This window comes from Equus caballus, chromosome X (genome assembly GCF_041296265.1).
Source record: "Equus caballus isolate H_3958 breed thoroughbred chromosome X, TB-T2T, whole genome shotgun sequence".
NCBI lineage: Eukaryota > Metazoa > Chordata > Mammalia > Perissodactyla > Equidae > Equus > Equus caballus.
In genome coordinates, this window is record NC_091715.1 from 105,378,625 (window position 1) to 105,395,233 (window position 16,609).

Here is a 16,609-nt window from a genome sequence, read left to right on the forward strand (position 1 = left end):
TTGTGTGACTGAGTGAATTTGTGAGCATCTTTCTGTGTGCCAGCATATATGTGTGTTAACGACTAGTGAGTATTTTAATATATGAGGGCATGTTATCGTGCAAGTCCTACTGGAGATATGATTATGTGCAAATTATTTGAGGGTGCCTATGTGTGTGAGTAAATTTGGAAGCATGTTTGTGCATGTGAGTGAAGGTGTGAGCATGTGAGTGTGTGACCATGTTAAAATTAAATGTGCTCCTATTGGCGAGTGAATGAGTGTGCTGCTGTATGTGAGAGAAAGCGTGGGTGACTTTGTGCACAGGAACATATTTGGCAATGAGTGATTGAGCACTGTCATTTATGTGAACAGGCAAGTTTGAGTATATGTGGCTCTGTGAATTTGTGAGCATGTGTGTGAGTAAATACGTGTGTCTAGGAGTATAAGATGTTGGCATGAGTCAGTGAATGTTTGAGCATCTCCTTGTGTGTGAATAAATATGCATGCCAATTCATATGAGAGTTCACCAATGTGAGTATATTTGTTTGATTAATGCTTGTGTGTTCATGTTTATGAGTGGATTCATGATCGTGTGCATGGATATTAGCATGTTTGTGTGTAGAGGTTAATATATAAGTAGGGTCATCTGTGTGAGCTTGTCAATGTGTGAGTATATTTGTGTGAGGAATATATGAAACTGAGCATGTAGTGTATGTGAGTGAACATGTGAGTGTGTTAATGTGTATAGCAAGTGAACATGTGAATGTGTACATGTGAGCATATACAAGGGTGTGTGAATGGATGAGTTTGTTTGCGTGTGATTGATTATATGACCATGTTCATGTGTGAGAGTAAATGTGAACATAATTGTGGGTGTGAAAGTGTGAGCATGTTAGTGAGTGGGGGTGAGAGGGCATGTATGTGAACATGTCTGTGGCATTGGGGAATTGTGGCTAGCATGGTTTGTGGGGGCAAGTACTTGGAGGGTTCAGTTGCTAAGTAAAAAATCTGGATTTGGGGCCAAACCCACATATAAGAAATATTTTCCAGGGCCAGACAAGGGGAAGTCATCTGATTCCCTTACAGGGCCACCAGGCTCCCCCTGCTGTCTTTGGTTCCTCTGAAGTTGACTTTGTGTGGCTTAGTGCAATTCCAGGTGGTGTTCATGGAAGCTTATGATGTTATCATCAAACAAGCTGGCATCCTCTCCACCTTGCATTCACCACCTGGGTCCACTAAACTGGTTATGGACTCAGCCCACTAGTGCCCACCAACTTGCATGAGATTAGCCTCCAGATATTGTTGTTGGATATCGATGGTTAGGGGAACCGGCTTATTGTGGTAAACGAGGTCTATAGGGGAGCTTTGCTGGGGAGAGGTATATGCTATGTGTACTAAAATCCGGTTGGTGGAAGTAAGCCCAGACTGTGGCTGAACTTGACGTCTCATGTATTTGTGTCACTAATGCAATATGCAGGTTTCGTTTGGTGGGCAACTGTATGCTCCTTCTTGTTCAGATTGCTGTGACTGTTGCCTGAGTTTCCCGCCAACTGGCAATAACAAATAGCTTTGGTGTGTTCCCATGGGCACAGGATAAGCTCAACAGGTGCTCTCGGCAGTTGGGAAAAAGCTGTTAATTTACTGATGCACCAAATTAGATCCTGAACAATGGAGCACTCGTACACACAGGATCCTCACAGGTGGGCCAAGTTCTTTCAAAAACAGACATCAATTGTATCGCACACTTGGCCCACTTCTGTCCCTGTTTACAACAACGTTGCTGTGTTTCAGAGGGGATGACCTGTTCCATCGCTTCCATTCTAGGGGAAATTTTACTTGGGCAGCCAATTGGACAGCTGTAATGGCCTCAGAAGTGGCCTCTTGGGAGGTGGTCCTGTGACTACACCAATAGATTTCTCCCCAGGTTAGCTTTGCTCCTGGGCTTCTCACAATTATTCTCCTGTAAGGTGTGGTGTGGATATTTTTAAAGGATCCCGCAGAGGAGTAACACTGGGTGGCAGTTGCCCTCCAGTTTCTCCCAAGTCCTTACTCATGCTGGTCTTGGTCGGCCCAGCACATTTGGTAATAGCTGTAAACAAGTAGCTGTCAATTTGGATGGAGAACCTCCCATGTAGAGAGGGGTTAGATTTCTCCATGGGATCAAAGAATTGCTTCTCATAAGAATTTTCTTTGCTGCAACACCAAAAGCTACGATTATTTACTGTAGGCAGTCAGCTTGCAATTCTTGAAGAGCCTGCTCTCACTGAGTGTGATGTAAGTCTCGAGGTCGGCATTGTGAAGTTAGGTTAGGAAAGAAGTCCCCAGCTGGTTGCAGCCCCTGACATTTGAGGCATGCCTTGTCCCAGGTAATACTATGTTGTGTACATTCCCTCCCTTGTATATACTGACTAGCAGCAGCCAGGGAGGAAATCCATGGTAGTAAGGTGCCCTCGGCCACCTGCTTTGTGCAATTTTGTTCCTGCCTCAATAAATGGGGCTTATACTGGAGAGGGAGAAAAAGATCACTATAATGAATACGACAAGAGATCAATAGTTGTAAAGGCACACATTTTTGGCAGAGTTTACACACGTCATTATCCCAGGGATTAGTAAGAGCTATAATTTTACCTCTGTAATTCTACGGAGTTTCTTGGTATTAGCTCTGGATTACAGTGTTTCTAATCCAATTGCACCCATCACAAGCATCCTGGTTGTAATACTGGGGGCGTAGAATCTCTGGGCATTCCTTAAATGAGCTTCGATAGGTAGTGCCCATTGCTCTACTTGTTTGATGGCACCAGTTAGTAAGAGTGGGTCTCATCTGATTTGAAGTGAAAGCCCGGAGGGTTTAGAAGGCAGCTCTGAGCCACAAGCAGTATCTAAGAGACTGGCTTAGCCAGAATAGGTGCTGTCAGCAGCAGTAGGTAGAGACAGGAGAAGGAGAGCTAGCCTCAGTGTTGGTGTCTACGGTCATGGTCGTATGACTGAGCAACCTGAAGAGCCAACAGCCTGGTTCTTATTGTCCCCAGTCGGACCTATGTTGTGTGTCTCCCTGTGGTGCAGATGTGGCATGTTGTTTCCACACAGACCTTATCAACAGCAGTGTGTAGATTACCAGGGCTAGGGTGAACCGCCAAGAGATATACAATCAACGCTGGCAAGAGGAAGAACTTCTCAGGTAAGGAAGGGGCACAGTAAAAGGGTAGGGCTTAATGTTGGAGGTCATCTGTGGACAGCAAGTAGGGGACCCGATTTTGCCCTGGGTATTGCTCAAACGGTGTTACCTGGTCTGGGAGAGGTTTCATTCCACCTCCTGGGATCCACAGTGCCTGTGGTGGAGCAAAGGACATGGGCAGCAGACGAGGGCACCTCGCTCTCCAGAGACTGGGGGTGGCGGTTTGCTTGGCTTCTGCTGGATGATGAGTGAACACAGGCTGAAGATGGTTGAAGAGTCATTGGCCCAAGTCAGGTCCTCATCAGGATCAAGAAGAAAGTGGCTAAGCTCTGGGTTTTCTACGAGGGGAAAAGGAAAGGCGAAAGTACCAGATGAATGTTCCCTTTCTGTGGATGGCAATGCCAGGGCTCCCGTGTCTGGGAGAACTGGTAACTGGGTTGTGTCTGGTGTGAGGGGTGTGTACACCAGCAGAGACAGAAATGCCTCTGTTGGTGGTCTCATCATTTGTTGGGAATTTAAATATGGTGTAGGCATGCCACAGGGGCATGAATTTAATATAATCAGGACTAGGAGCAGTAGTTTGACCACTTGAAGGACCATTGCCCTCCAAGTTCTCTCAATTGGCCTTGATTTAAAGTCCAAGATGTCTTTCTATAACACCTGCTGCTGTAGGACAACAGGGTAGGTGAGAAACCCAAACAATGTTATCTTCTAATGCCCACTGCTGTGTTTGCTTTCCAGTGAAGTGGGACCTTGATCTGACTGCATAACTTGTGACAGTCCCAAAGGCTGTAAAAGCTGTTTTGGTAACCCCTCAATGAGCTAGCAGAGGTTGCTGCCTTGCATGGGTAAACCAATAGAAGGCCTGCACAGAAGGTCTGGGGATTTTGGCAAATTAACTTCAGTGGAAAAGTATGTGGCTATTTTCTCAGGGAGTTGTGACAATCCAGTAGGGCTGGGTTTAGCTCAATCCAGTGGATACCATTTCCATCTTAATAAAGAAGCCTCTGTGGCTGACCCAAATTTATGGGAAGGTTTGTCTATTACCCGGGGCATAACAGGAATCTCAGCGCGGAAGGTAACTGGCTCTGCCCCAGTAAAAGCTTCAGTTTCAATAAGGGCTCAGTACGCCTCCAGATGTTGCCTCTCTAGTGACAAATACCTTCGGGCGGAGTCTGGGAGTCACTTACACCAAAAGCCCATCAGCAAGGCATTTACCTGTCCATTTCTTCCAGAGGCTCCTGGAAGTGAATTTTAGGGTGGCCAAAACTTCTAACGGTAAGTCCTGCTCTCAAAGCACTGCTGGGAGAGCTGAAGTGAAAGCCTCCTTTAATTTATCTAGTGCCTGCTGTTGATCAGGTCCCCGCTGAAAAGTGGAAGACTTACGGGTGACTCAATAGATGGGGGCCAGCAAATGTCTGAGGCGAGGAATGTGTTGGCACCAGAATGCCATCAGTCCTACCAAATGTGAAGCCTCCTTGCCCAGTGTGGGCGATACGAGCACTAAGAACTTGTCTTTTACCAGATTGGTAAAAGTTCACCCTTCTCAGTTTCAAACATGGTCCAGAAACTTAACAGACGAGGAGGGGCCTTATACCTTATGGGGGGCAACTGTCCACCCCTCTCAGTGTGATGTTCACTCACAGTTGTGACGGCCTGGGAGACCGAGTCTTGGACAGGTCCAGTGAGGACGTTGTCATCGACACAAGCCACAGCCGAATTTCGGGGGGGTGGCGGAGAAGCCAGGGCAGGCATCTAGGTCCTGTCTGCAAGTCCCATGGGGAATCCCAGGGCTATTGATACACCCTATAGGCAGCTTGCGGAGGGCGTCCTGTTGATCCTGAAAGGTGAAGGCAAATTGTGGTTGATTCTCCTATGAAATTTTGAATGACTAGAACATGTTAGCCCAGCCTATGATGCTGAACTCTTTGCCAATGTCATTTTGAATGTCATTCATTAAGGTGACAATTTCTGGTAGAGGTTCTCTAACACAGGGAACAGCCTTGTACTCACTACAGTCTATTGATGGCCTCCACTCATTACTAGTGGCTTTAAGCACAGGCCATACTGGGGAAATGAAAGGTGGGAATCAGTATCCTTTCCTTAACCAAGGCAGCTATGACAAGCCATAATCCTTCAGCCTTCGCCTTAGCCAGTGGTGTGCCATGTAGACCTCTTGCACAGGTAGAGCCAGGTTCACCAGTTCCCACTTGGCCAGTGCCCACCAGTAGCATCAAAGCCTTTTTAGGCTTGTTTCAGGAGGTTACCTGCTGACTGAGGATGTCCATCCCAATAATGGGAAAAGAGACGGTCGCAGGAAGAACAACCAGGAGAGAAGCATCTTTTAGCACAACTGGGCCAATGTTAATAGTTAAGGAGATAACTACCCCTTTAATTAATCCTCCCAGGCCTGCCCTCTCCTGGGAGGAGTCCCTTTAAAGTAGGAGTGCTTCCCGGGATTAAAGATATTTGGGCACCTGTGTCCATCAGAGGCAGCCAGGCTTGTTAATATTTTGGAGCCCAAACTACAGTCAATGTGGTAAAGGGTGACGGTCTGCCAGAAGGGGCCTGCCTTGAGGCCACTGGCTCCCAATGCGGGGGTGGGTCCTTGCCACAGGAAGAGATCAGGGACAGGCATGAAGGGCCCGGATTGTAATCTAACTCTAGTAACTATCATAATTGCTCCATGGATTTACCACATATTAACTATCTTGGGACTCCTCTTGTCCCTTAGGGTCCAATACAACCTCTCTTGTTCATCTCGGGGTTCCCACTTAAGAGGGGGCCTGGCTGGAAGTGGTTTGTTTGGCCTAGGAAGGGGGCAGTCTCCCTGTTGACTCTAATTTCAATTTAGGCCAGGTAGAGTTTTGTTTGTAGAATTAACAGGCAGCACTTGACTCTGAGTTTGTCTTTCCTGAATTTCTGCTAAATCCAGGGCAGTAAAGTCTTCTCGAATTGTCTTAGCATTAACCATCACTGCCTGTAAGAGGACTTATACAGGAGCCTCTGTGAGAAACCACTGGCTGGACTCGGGACTCAATTCAGCCTCCTTGGACTTGCCCAGTCACCATGCTGCATGCCATCTATTGCCCCTTCCGATATCCTCTGCTGATGGAGGCTAACATTTTCCTTTGAGAGTTTGCCCAGGGTCACTATGAGGCCTAACGTAGGGTGGGCTGCATTCTAGGCAAGGAAAATCGACATCAAGAAGGTATGGATTTTTATTTCTTGGAATGCCACCCACCCTCTGCAGGCCTCATAGTGACCCTGAGCAAACAAAGAAAAACATTATATAATGGAGTCCAAAGCCTCCTCTCGGGTCATTCCCACCTTCTGCACCAATTGCGTGGGGATCTTTGAGTAGGGACACCATTTTTCCATGCCATGTGACGGCAGTCAATTGTTTAATTTCAGCCCATGCTACGTAGAGCTCACTTCTCACTGGATAAGTTCTATACAGGCAGACATTGCTGTTTTCGTTTGGTTCTTGGTCTAGATCCTTAAGGACAGACTGGGTATCAGGGTAAGGGAGAGAATGCATTTCCTCCTCCAACTGAGGATGACCTCAGCTCCTTGCCCCCCGCCTTTTTGTCTTTTCTGTCGTCATTATTTTGTGCATGGTTACCTGAAAACCAGAATGTAAAGGATCATCATCGTTATTGTAATGGTATTGTGCTGTCTTTTCTTCTAGAGGGCACCAGTCCTCTTCCCCAGAGTCCTCAAATCCATCTCAACTTCCAGGGGAATTAAAGCTCCAAACTCCTCTCCAGGTGGTGATCAGGCAGAAAGCACCTGTGAGCAGAGCCCAGCATGCATCTCATGGTTTGGAGCACTCATGTGGCAGGACGACTGCCTCCTTCGGAGTCCTGAGAGGGGCAGGAATATAAACTTTCTTGCATTCAGTCCCTTGAAGTAATGCTTTAGCTGGCTCACCCCAGGGACTGGGGTTTCCATATGCTTTGGGGGGGGGGGGGACTAGAATGATGCCACTGCAATAGCAGATCCAAATGAGACAGCAGCAGATGTGGGCTACCTGCTTAAATGGGTGTCTTAAGAGAACTATTTAGAGACATCGGCAACATGGCAGAGTGAGCTGCTCCCTTTATCTCTCCCCCTTCAAACTACAACCAAGTGGACATTCATTGATTAATGCACACAGGATATTCACACAGCACAACATCACGCCTGGTGACCCGCACAGCTGTACATCTGAAGGTAGAGCCACTACCCCCGGGGAGCTTGTGGAGATGCGTGAGCTCTCTCTTGCCCCCCGGGAGCCCTGTGTCTGTGTGCAACTGTTCTCCTGGCTGGAGTGTGATACTACCACTGTGGCTCTGAGGGTGGGAGCACACCTTGGCATGAGTACAGGAACAGATCATGGCAACTCTGAGCTCCCATGTGATCACTTTCCCATGTGGTGGGGGAGCCCAGCGTGCTTCTGCAGTCCCAGGGAGTGGCCCAGGCTTGGACCCAGTGGGGAGGCCCTGCCCACCAAGCACAACAGACGAGGTGACATAGGAAGAGGGAGCAGTGGATCTGCCCACCAGGGTGAATGGCTTCCTGGCTGCCGAGAAGGCCTATAGTACCGCTGTGGCCCCCAATGGGGGAGCGTGTCTTGGTGGGACTGTGGAAGCAGGCGTCAGCAGCCCTGAACCCTTGTGTGATCACTTTCTCATTTGGTGGGGGACCCCACAGTGCCACTGAAGTCCCAAGGAGTGGCCCAGGCTTGCATAGGCACAGCTGCCAGGGATCACGTCGGGTTCAAAATACACATCTCCTGCCCACCCCCCACCAGTGATGACAGGTGGAATCTGCGACCAGATATTATCACTATGCAAAGGCACAAATCCATCCCATCAAATAGTATGAAGAGGTATGTTAATACTGCAAACCAGAAGGAAAAAGACAAACACCCAGAAATCAATCCTAAAGACACAGAAATTTACAATCTAAAAGACAGGGAATTCAATATAGCTATCATAAAAAAACTCAAAAGGTTACAAGGAAACTCAGAACGACAGTTCAATGAAATCAGGAATAAAGTGAATGAACACAGGGAATTCTTCACAAAAGAGACTGAAACTATATGGAAGAACCAATCAGAAACTTTGCAGATGAAAAACAATGAATGAGATAAAGAAAAATCTGGAATCCTTAAATAACAGACTTGATATGGTGGAGGACAGAATTGGCAATTTAGAGGACAGTAATATAGAAACGCTTCAGCTGGAGGTAGAGAGAGATCTAAGACTGAAAGGGAATGAAGAAATTCTCCAAGAAATACCTGACTCAATTAGGAAATGCAACAGAAGGACTATAGGAATTCCAGAGGAAGTAGAGAGGGAGAAAGGAGTAGAGAGATTGTTCAAAGAAATAATAGCTGAGAACTTCCCAAACTGGGGGAAGGAGCTGGAATTGCAAGTAAAGAAGATAATAGAACTCTTAATTACATCAATGTAAAAGGACCCTCTCCAAGGCATATATTAGTAAAACTGGCAAAAGCCAATGACAAGGAAAATATATAAAGGGCAGCAAGGCAGAAGACAATAACCTACAAAGGAACCCCATCAGGCTTTCAGCAGATTTCTCAGCTGAAACCTTACAGGCCAGTAGAGAGTGGAATGATATATTCAAAATTCTGAAAGATGAAAACCTTCAGCCAAGACTACTCTAGCCAGGAAAAATATTCTTCAGATATGATGGAGAAATAAATGCTTTCCCACACAAACAAAAGCTGAGGGAATTCATCGCCAAAAGATCCCCACACTCCTGCAAGAAATGGTCAAGGCCCTCATACCTGAAAAAAAAGAAAGAGTTTTAAAACCCATGAGCAAGAAGATAAATAGGCAGACAAAATCAGAAAATTGCAGCTCTCTATCAGAGCAGATAAGCAAACACTTATGACATTAAAGAGAAAGGGAAGGAAAACATTAAAAATAATTATAATCACTTCATTCTAACCACAAAATCACAACACAAATGGAATAAGTTGTGACAAGAACAACTTAGATGGGGAAGAGGAAAGGGATGGAACATGCTTAGAGTAAGGAAAGAAGAGGCTATCAGAAAATGGGCTATCTCATCTATGAGAACGTTTTTACAAACCTCATGGTAACCACTCAACAGAAAATCAGAACAGACACACAAACGATAAATAAAGGGAAAACTGAGAAAACTGTCATAGAGAGCTACCAAACTGAATTGGGATTCTGAAATACATGGGATGAGAAACAAGGGAAATACAGAATAACCAGAAAACAAGTGATAAAATGGTGACATTAAGCCCTCATATATCAATAATCATTCTAAATGTAAAGGGATCGAATTCTCCAATCAAAAGACAGAGAGTGGCGGGATGGATGAAAAAACAAGACCCTCCAACATGCTGCCTCCAGGAAATACATTTCGGCTGTAACCACAAACACATGCTTAGAGTAACAGGATGGAAGACAATACTCTAAGCTAACAGCAAACAAAAGAAAGCAGGTGTTGCCATTCTTATATCACACAAAGTAGAGTTCAACATAAAAGACAACGAGAGACAAAGAGGGGAACTATATAATGATAAACAAGACGCTCCACCAAGAGGACATAACATTTATAAATACATATGCACCTAACACAGGAGCACCCAAGTACATAAAAGAACTATTCACTTAGCTAAAAGGAAATATTAACACCAATACAATAAAAGTAGGGGACCCTAACACCCTACTTACATCAATGGATAGATCATCCAGACAGAAAGCCAGCAAGGAAATAGCACAACTAAATGAAAAACTAGACCAGATCCACTTAATAGATATAATACAGAACACTCCACCCAAACACAGCAGAATACTCATTCTTCTCAAGTGCACATGGAACATTCTCAAAGATAGACCATATGTTAGGAAACAAGGAAAGCCTCAGTAAGTTTAAGAAGATTGAAATCACATCAAGCATCTTTTCTGACAATAATGCTATGAAACTAGAAATCAAGTACAAGAAAAAAACTGGGATAGTAATAAATGTGGAGACTGAACAATATGCTACTGAACAACCAATGGATCCTTGAAGACATTACAGGGGAAATGAAAAAACATGTGGAGACAAATGAAAATGAAAATACACCACACCAACTCAGATGTGACACAGCAAAAGTGGCCCTAAGAGGGAAATTCATAGAAATACACACCCACCATAACAAACAAGAAAAATCTCAAATAAGCAGTCGTTAACTACACCTAACAGAACTAGAAAAACAAGAACAAACAAACCCCAAAGTCAGCAGAAGGAGGGAAATAATAAAAATTAGAGCAGAAATAGATGAAATTGAAACCAAACAAACAATAAAAAGGATCAATGAAACTAAGAGCTGCTGCTTTGAGAAGACAAACAAAATTGAAAAACCCTTAGCCAGACTCACTAAGAAAAAAGAGAGAGAAAGCTCAAATAAACAAAATTAGAAATGAAAAAGGAGAAATTACAGTGGATACCACAGAAACACAAAGGATTTCAAGAGAATACTATGAAAAACTATATGCCAACAAATTAGACAAGCTAGAAGAAAGGGATAAGTTCTTAGACTCATACCACCTCAAAAAACGGAATCAAGAAGAAATAGAGAATCTGAATAGACCACTCATGAGAAAAGAGATTGAAAAATAATCCAAAACCTCCCCCAAAAATAAAAGCCCAGGATCAGATGGCTTCCCTGGAGAATTCTACCAAACATTCAAAGAAGATTTAATATCTATCCTTCTCAAAATATTCCAAAAAATTCAAGAAGACTGAACACTTCCCAACACATTTTATGAGGCCAAAATCACCCTGATCCCAAAGCCAGACAAGGACAACACAAACAAGGAGAATTAAGGCCAATATCACTGATGAACATAGATGCAAAAATCCTCAACAAAATATTGGCAAACCAAATACAGCAATACATTAAAAGGATGATACACACTGACAAGTGGGATTTATAGCAGGGAGGCAGGGATGGTTCAACATCCGCAATTCAATCAATGTGTTACACAACGTGAACAAAATAAGGAATAAAAACCACATGACCATCTCAATAGATGCAGAGAAAGCATTTGACAAGATCCAACAGTCATTTATGATAAAAACTCTCAATAAGATGGGCCTAGAAGGAAAGTACCTCAACATAATAAAGGCCATGTATGACAAACCCACAGCCAACATTATACTCAACAGGGAAAAACTGAAAGTCATCCCTCTGAGAACAGGAACAAGACAAGGATGCCCACTCTCACCACTCTTATTCAACATAATACTGGAGGTTTGGGCCACAGCAATTAGGGAATAAAAAGAGATAAAAGGTATCAAAATTGGCAATGAAGAAGTGAAACTCTCACTGTTTGCAGATGACATGATTTTATATATGGAAAACCCTAAAGAATCCATCGGAAAACTATTAGAAATAATCAACAACTACTCAAAGTTGCAGGGTAGAATATCGACTTACAAAAATCAGCTGCATTTCTACACTCTAGTAATGACACAACAGAAAGAGAAGTCAAGAATACAGTCCCATTTAGAATCACAACTAAAAGAATAAAATCTCTAGGAATAAATTTAACTAAGGAGGTGAAAGACCTATACAATGAAAACCATAAGACATTATTGAAAGAAATCGATGATGACATAAAGAAATGGAAAGAGATTCCATGCACATGGATTGGAAGAATAAACACAGTTAAAATGTCCATACTACCCAAAGCAATCTACAGATTCAATGCAATCCCAATCAGAAGCTCAATGACATTCTCCAGAGAAATAGAACAAAGAATTCTCAGGGCCAGCCAGTTGGCATAGCGGTTAAGTTCACACACTCTGCTTTTGCGGCCCAGGGTTTGTGGGTTTGGATCCCAGGTGCAAACCTACTCACTGCTCATCAAGCCATGCTGTGGCAGCATCCCACGTATAAAACAGAAGAAGATTGGCACAGATGTAGCTCAGGAACAATTTCTCTCAAGCAAAAAGAGGAAGATTGGCAACAGACGTTACTTCAGGGCCAATCTTCCTCACCAAAAAAAAAAGAGAGAGAGAAATAAATAGAACAAAGAATCCTAAAATTCATATGGGGCAACAAAAGACCCCCAATAGCTAAAGCAATCCTGAGAAAAAAGAACAAAGCTGGATACATCACCATCCCTGACTTCAAAATATACTACAAAGCTATATGAATCAAAACAGCATGGTACTGGTACAAACACAGACACACAGATCAATGGAACAGAATTGAAAGCCCAGAAATAAAACCACACATCTACACACAGCTAATCTTCAAGAAAGGAGCTAAGAACGTACAGTGGAGAAAGGAAAGTCTCTTCAATAAATGGTGTTGGGAAAACTGGACGGTCACATGCAAAAGAACGAATCTTTCACCATACAGAAAAATTAACTCAAAATGGATTAAACACTTGAAGGTAAGATGTGAAACCGTAAAACTCCTAGAAGTAAATATAGGAAGTACACTCTTTGACATTGGTCTTAGAAGGATCTTGTAGAATACCATGTCTACTCGGGCAAGGGAAACAAAAGAAAAAATAAACTAATGGGATTCATCAGACCAAAGAAGTTCGGGAAGGCCAAGGAAACCATGAGCAAAATGAAAAGACAACCCACCAACTGGGAGAAAATATTTGCAAACCATGTATCTGACAAGGGGTTAATATCCAAAATATATAAAGAACTCATACAACTCAACAACAAAGAAACAAACAACCTGGTCAAAACATGGGCAGAGGGTATGAACAGACATTTCTCCAAAGAAGATATACAGATGGCCAATAGGCACATGAAAAGATGTTCAACATCACTAATCGTCAGGGAAATGCAAATCAAAACTACAGTGAGATATCACCTTACACCGGTCAGAATGGCTATAATTACCAAGACAAAAAATAACAAATGTTGGAGAAGATGTGGAGAAAAGGCAACCCTCCTACACTGCTGGTGGGAATGCAAACCGGTGCAGCCACTATAGAAAAGAGGATGGAGATTTCTCAAAAAATGAAAAATAGAAGTACCATCCGACTCAGTTATCCCACTAATGGGTATTTATCCAAAGAATTTGAAATTAACATCTCAAACCAACTCACTCACCCCTATGCTCATTGCAGCATTATTCACAATAGCCAAGAGGTGGAGGCAACCCAAGTGCCCATCGACCAATGAATGAATAAAGAAGACATGGTTTACATACACAATGGAATACTACTCAGCCATAAAAAACCCAAAATTGTCCCATTTGCAACAACATGGATGGGCCTTGAGGGTATTATGTTAAACGAAATAAGCCAGACAGAGAAAGACAAATACTGTATGATTTCACTCATAGGTGGAAGATAAAAGACATGAACAAAGAGATCAGATTAGCGGTGACCAGAGGAGAAGGGGGTTGGGGGGTGAGCATAAGTGCTAAAGGGACACATATATATGGTGACTGACAAATAATAAAGTACAACAGAAATTTCACAAAGTTATATACTATTATGACCTCCATAAAATTTTTTAAAAAGGGTGTCTTAAGAGATCAGCTATGGCCTAATGTCTCTGACTTATTGACTCATTTACCTCCCATAGTGGTCCCCAGGGACAAGGATGTCCTATCATCTCAGAATACCCCAAATCCCCAGCCCAGCTGCAGTGAGTTCCTCCTCCTATAGCTCGTGATGGGGTCAGAGGTAGCCCACTTTTTTTTTATTAAGATTATGATAGTTTACAACCTTGTGAAATTTCAGTTGTACACTACTGTTAGTCATGTTGTAGGTACACCCCTTCACCCTTTGTGCCCTCCCCCCACCCCCCCTTTCCCCTGGTAACCACCGATCAGTTCTCTTTGTCTGTATGTTAACTTCCACCTATGAATGGAGTCATACAGAGGTAGCCCACTTTTGGTCCAGAGGCATACACTCCTCCCCTTTTTCTATCCAGGCCCGATGTGTCATGCCTGCCTAGTGAGGGACTCAGGTGAGTGGGCTGACCTTCCTCAGGGAGCTCAGTGCCTCCAGCCCTGAAAGCCAGTTGCAATAGCACGGGCTGCCTCAAATGCTGGTGCTACTGCTTGGTCAGGTTAATGAGGCACAGGGGGAGACCCTAAAGAACAGAGAGAGTGTAATGCAGCACAGAAAAAAGCCACGGTAAACTGACGTGGTGGCGTGTCAAATTTTGAGTCCCGACCACTTCGGGCTGTCCAGGAGCAGTTAGCCAATTGACTGTCCTCCTGACTATAAGTGGACCCTAAATCCATTTCGTGATCATCACCAAAATCCTCCTCTTGCCTCATTACCACGGGCAGCGAGCGGGAGGGATGTGGGGGCAGATCAAGGGAAAAGACAGGACCACAAGGTGGTAGTAGCACCCAATGACCTTTATTTGGGGAAAGATTATCAGGTTTGCATGCAGGGAAAATCTCCTACAACAAGAGACCTTCCCGAGGCTACTGCGTGGCAGCCACCACTCAGAAGGAGGGGAAGGCAAGGGAATTCCCAGGGAAGAACAGGATCGGCGTGGGGACTTATGTGTCTAGGCGATGCCACCGGGCAGCACAATGAGGAGTCTCTGGCTCAGAGAGTGCTGAAGAACAGCGGTGGCCTGGGGTCTCTTACAGACACAGGGTTTCTCTGATCTATGGCTAGTGGATGTGAGCACAGGTTTGCATGGAACCCATAGCAGGCAAGCTCTAAATGGCCAATAATCTGCTTATTGGGGATATATTTAAAACAAGTTAATGTGTAAGCGTTTGACTTTGGTGCTGGTGGGCTTTTGAGCTAATGGGTTCCAGCCTGCTGTGTAGAAGTAATCAACACAGGGCCAACAAACAGAGGTCATCTTTGGGTCCTTTCATAACAACGTCCATATTGGAGAGTGAGTGTGTGAGCCTGTTCACGGATGAGTGTGTTAATAAGAGTATATTTATGTGACTAGGTAAAGGTTTGTGCATGCCCATGAGTATGAGTGAACAGGTGACCATGTGCACGGATATTAGCATGTTTGTGTGTGTGAGTGAATCTGTACATTCATTTGTGCAATATTTTAAAAGTATATTTGAATGAGTGAACTTGTATGAGCATGTATGCATGTGAGTGAATATGTGAGCTTCTTGGTGAGTGTGAGGATCTTTGTCAATAAATGAGTGAGCACATTCCTATTTGTGGGTGTGTTAATGTGCATGTGTAAGTGAACGTGAGTTCTGTGCATACAAGCATATGTGAATGTGACTGTGTGAGTGAATTTGTGAGCATGTTCAATGGAGTGAATGTGTGAGCAAGTTTTTGTGAGTGCAGGAGTGTGAGCATTTATGTGCAAGTGAATGTGACCATGTGCACGTATAAGTGGGAGAGTGAACATGGGAGCCCATTCAAGTATAAGTTTGTGTGTTTTAAGCGAATGTGACTGTTCGCAACTATGAGTGAATCTGTGAGCATGTGCATGAATGTGAGCAAATCAATGTGTGAGTGAATGCGTAAGTGTGTTTGTTTATTTGAGCAGGTTAAAGTGTGAGTATATTTCTGTGAGTTAATGGGCAAGCATGAGCCTGTGAGTACATGTGAACATGTTTATGTGTGTGAGTAAATGTGTGAGCTTCATGGTGAGTGTGTGCATAATCATTTGCGAGAATGTCAGTATGATGCTGTTTGTGAGTGTGTTAACATGTGAAAGTGAGGAAATGTATGAGTATATAACTGTAAGCAGATATGAGTGTGTGTGTGAGCGAATGTGTGAGCAAGATTGAATGCATGTATATGTTTGCACGAGAGAGTGAATGTGTAACTGCATTCACTCATGTGAGCTTGTTAATTTGTGAGTGTATTTTGGGGAGGAATATTTGAGAATGTGTGTGTGAGTTTCTGTGAGTGTAAGTGTGTGAGTCAACGTGTGAGCTTTGTGATGAGTCGCAGCAAATTTGTCTTCAAGTGAGTGTGTGAGCATGCTGCTGTTTGAGAGCAGGTTAATAAGCACGAGTAAGTGAATGTAGGTGTATGCCTGTGAGCAGATATGAGTGTCCATATGTGAGTGAATCTGTAAGCAGGTCCATGTGTGAGTCAAAGGTGGCAGAATTTTTCTGTAAGTGAAGCTGTGAGTGTGATTGTTTATGAGTGTGGCTATGAATGTCAGGAAATTTGTGAGCACATTCGTGTGAGCCAGTAAATACATTTTAATGTTAGTGAAGTTTTGAGTATGTGTGTGTGTATATGAGCATTTCTTGTGTTTCAGTGAATCTGTGTATGTTCATGTGATGAATATGCTTGTGAATGTGAGTGAAGAGTGACCATTTTTGTATATGTGAGCATGTTAATGTGTGTGTCCAAATGATTGTGTGTGAAGGAATTTGTGACCATGTTTGTGTGTGTGATTGAATGTGTGTGCATGTGAGTGTGTGAGCATCTTCAGGGTGAGTATTCCCATGCATGCGAGTAAACATGTGAGCGACATACTGTGCAT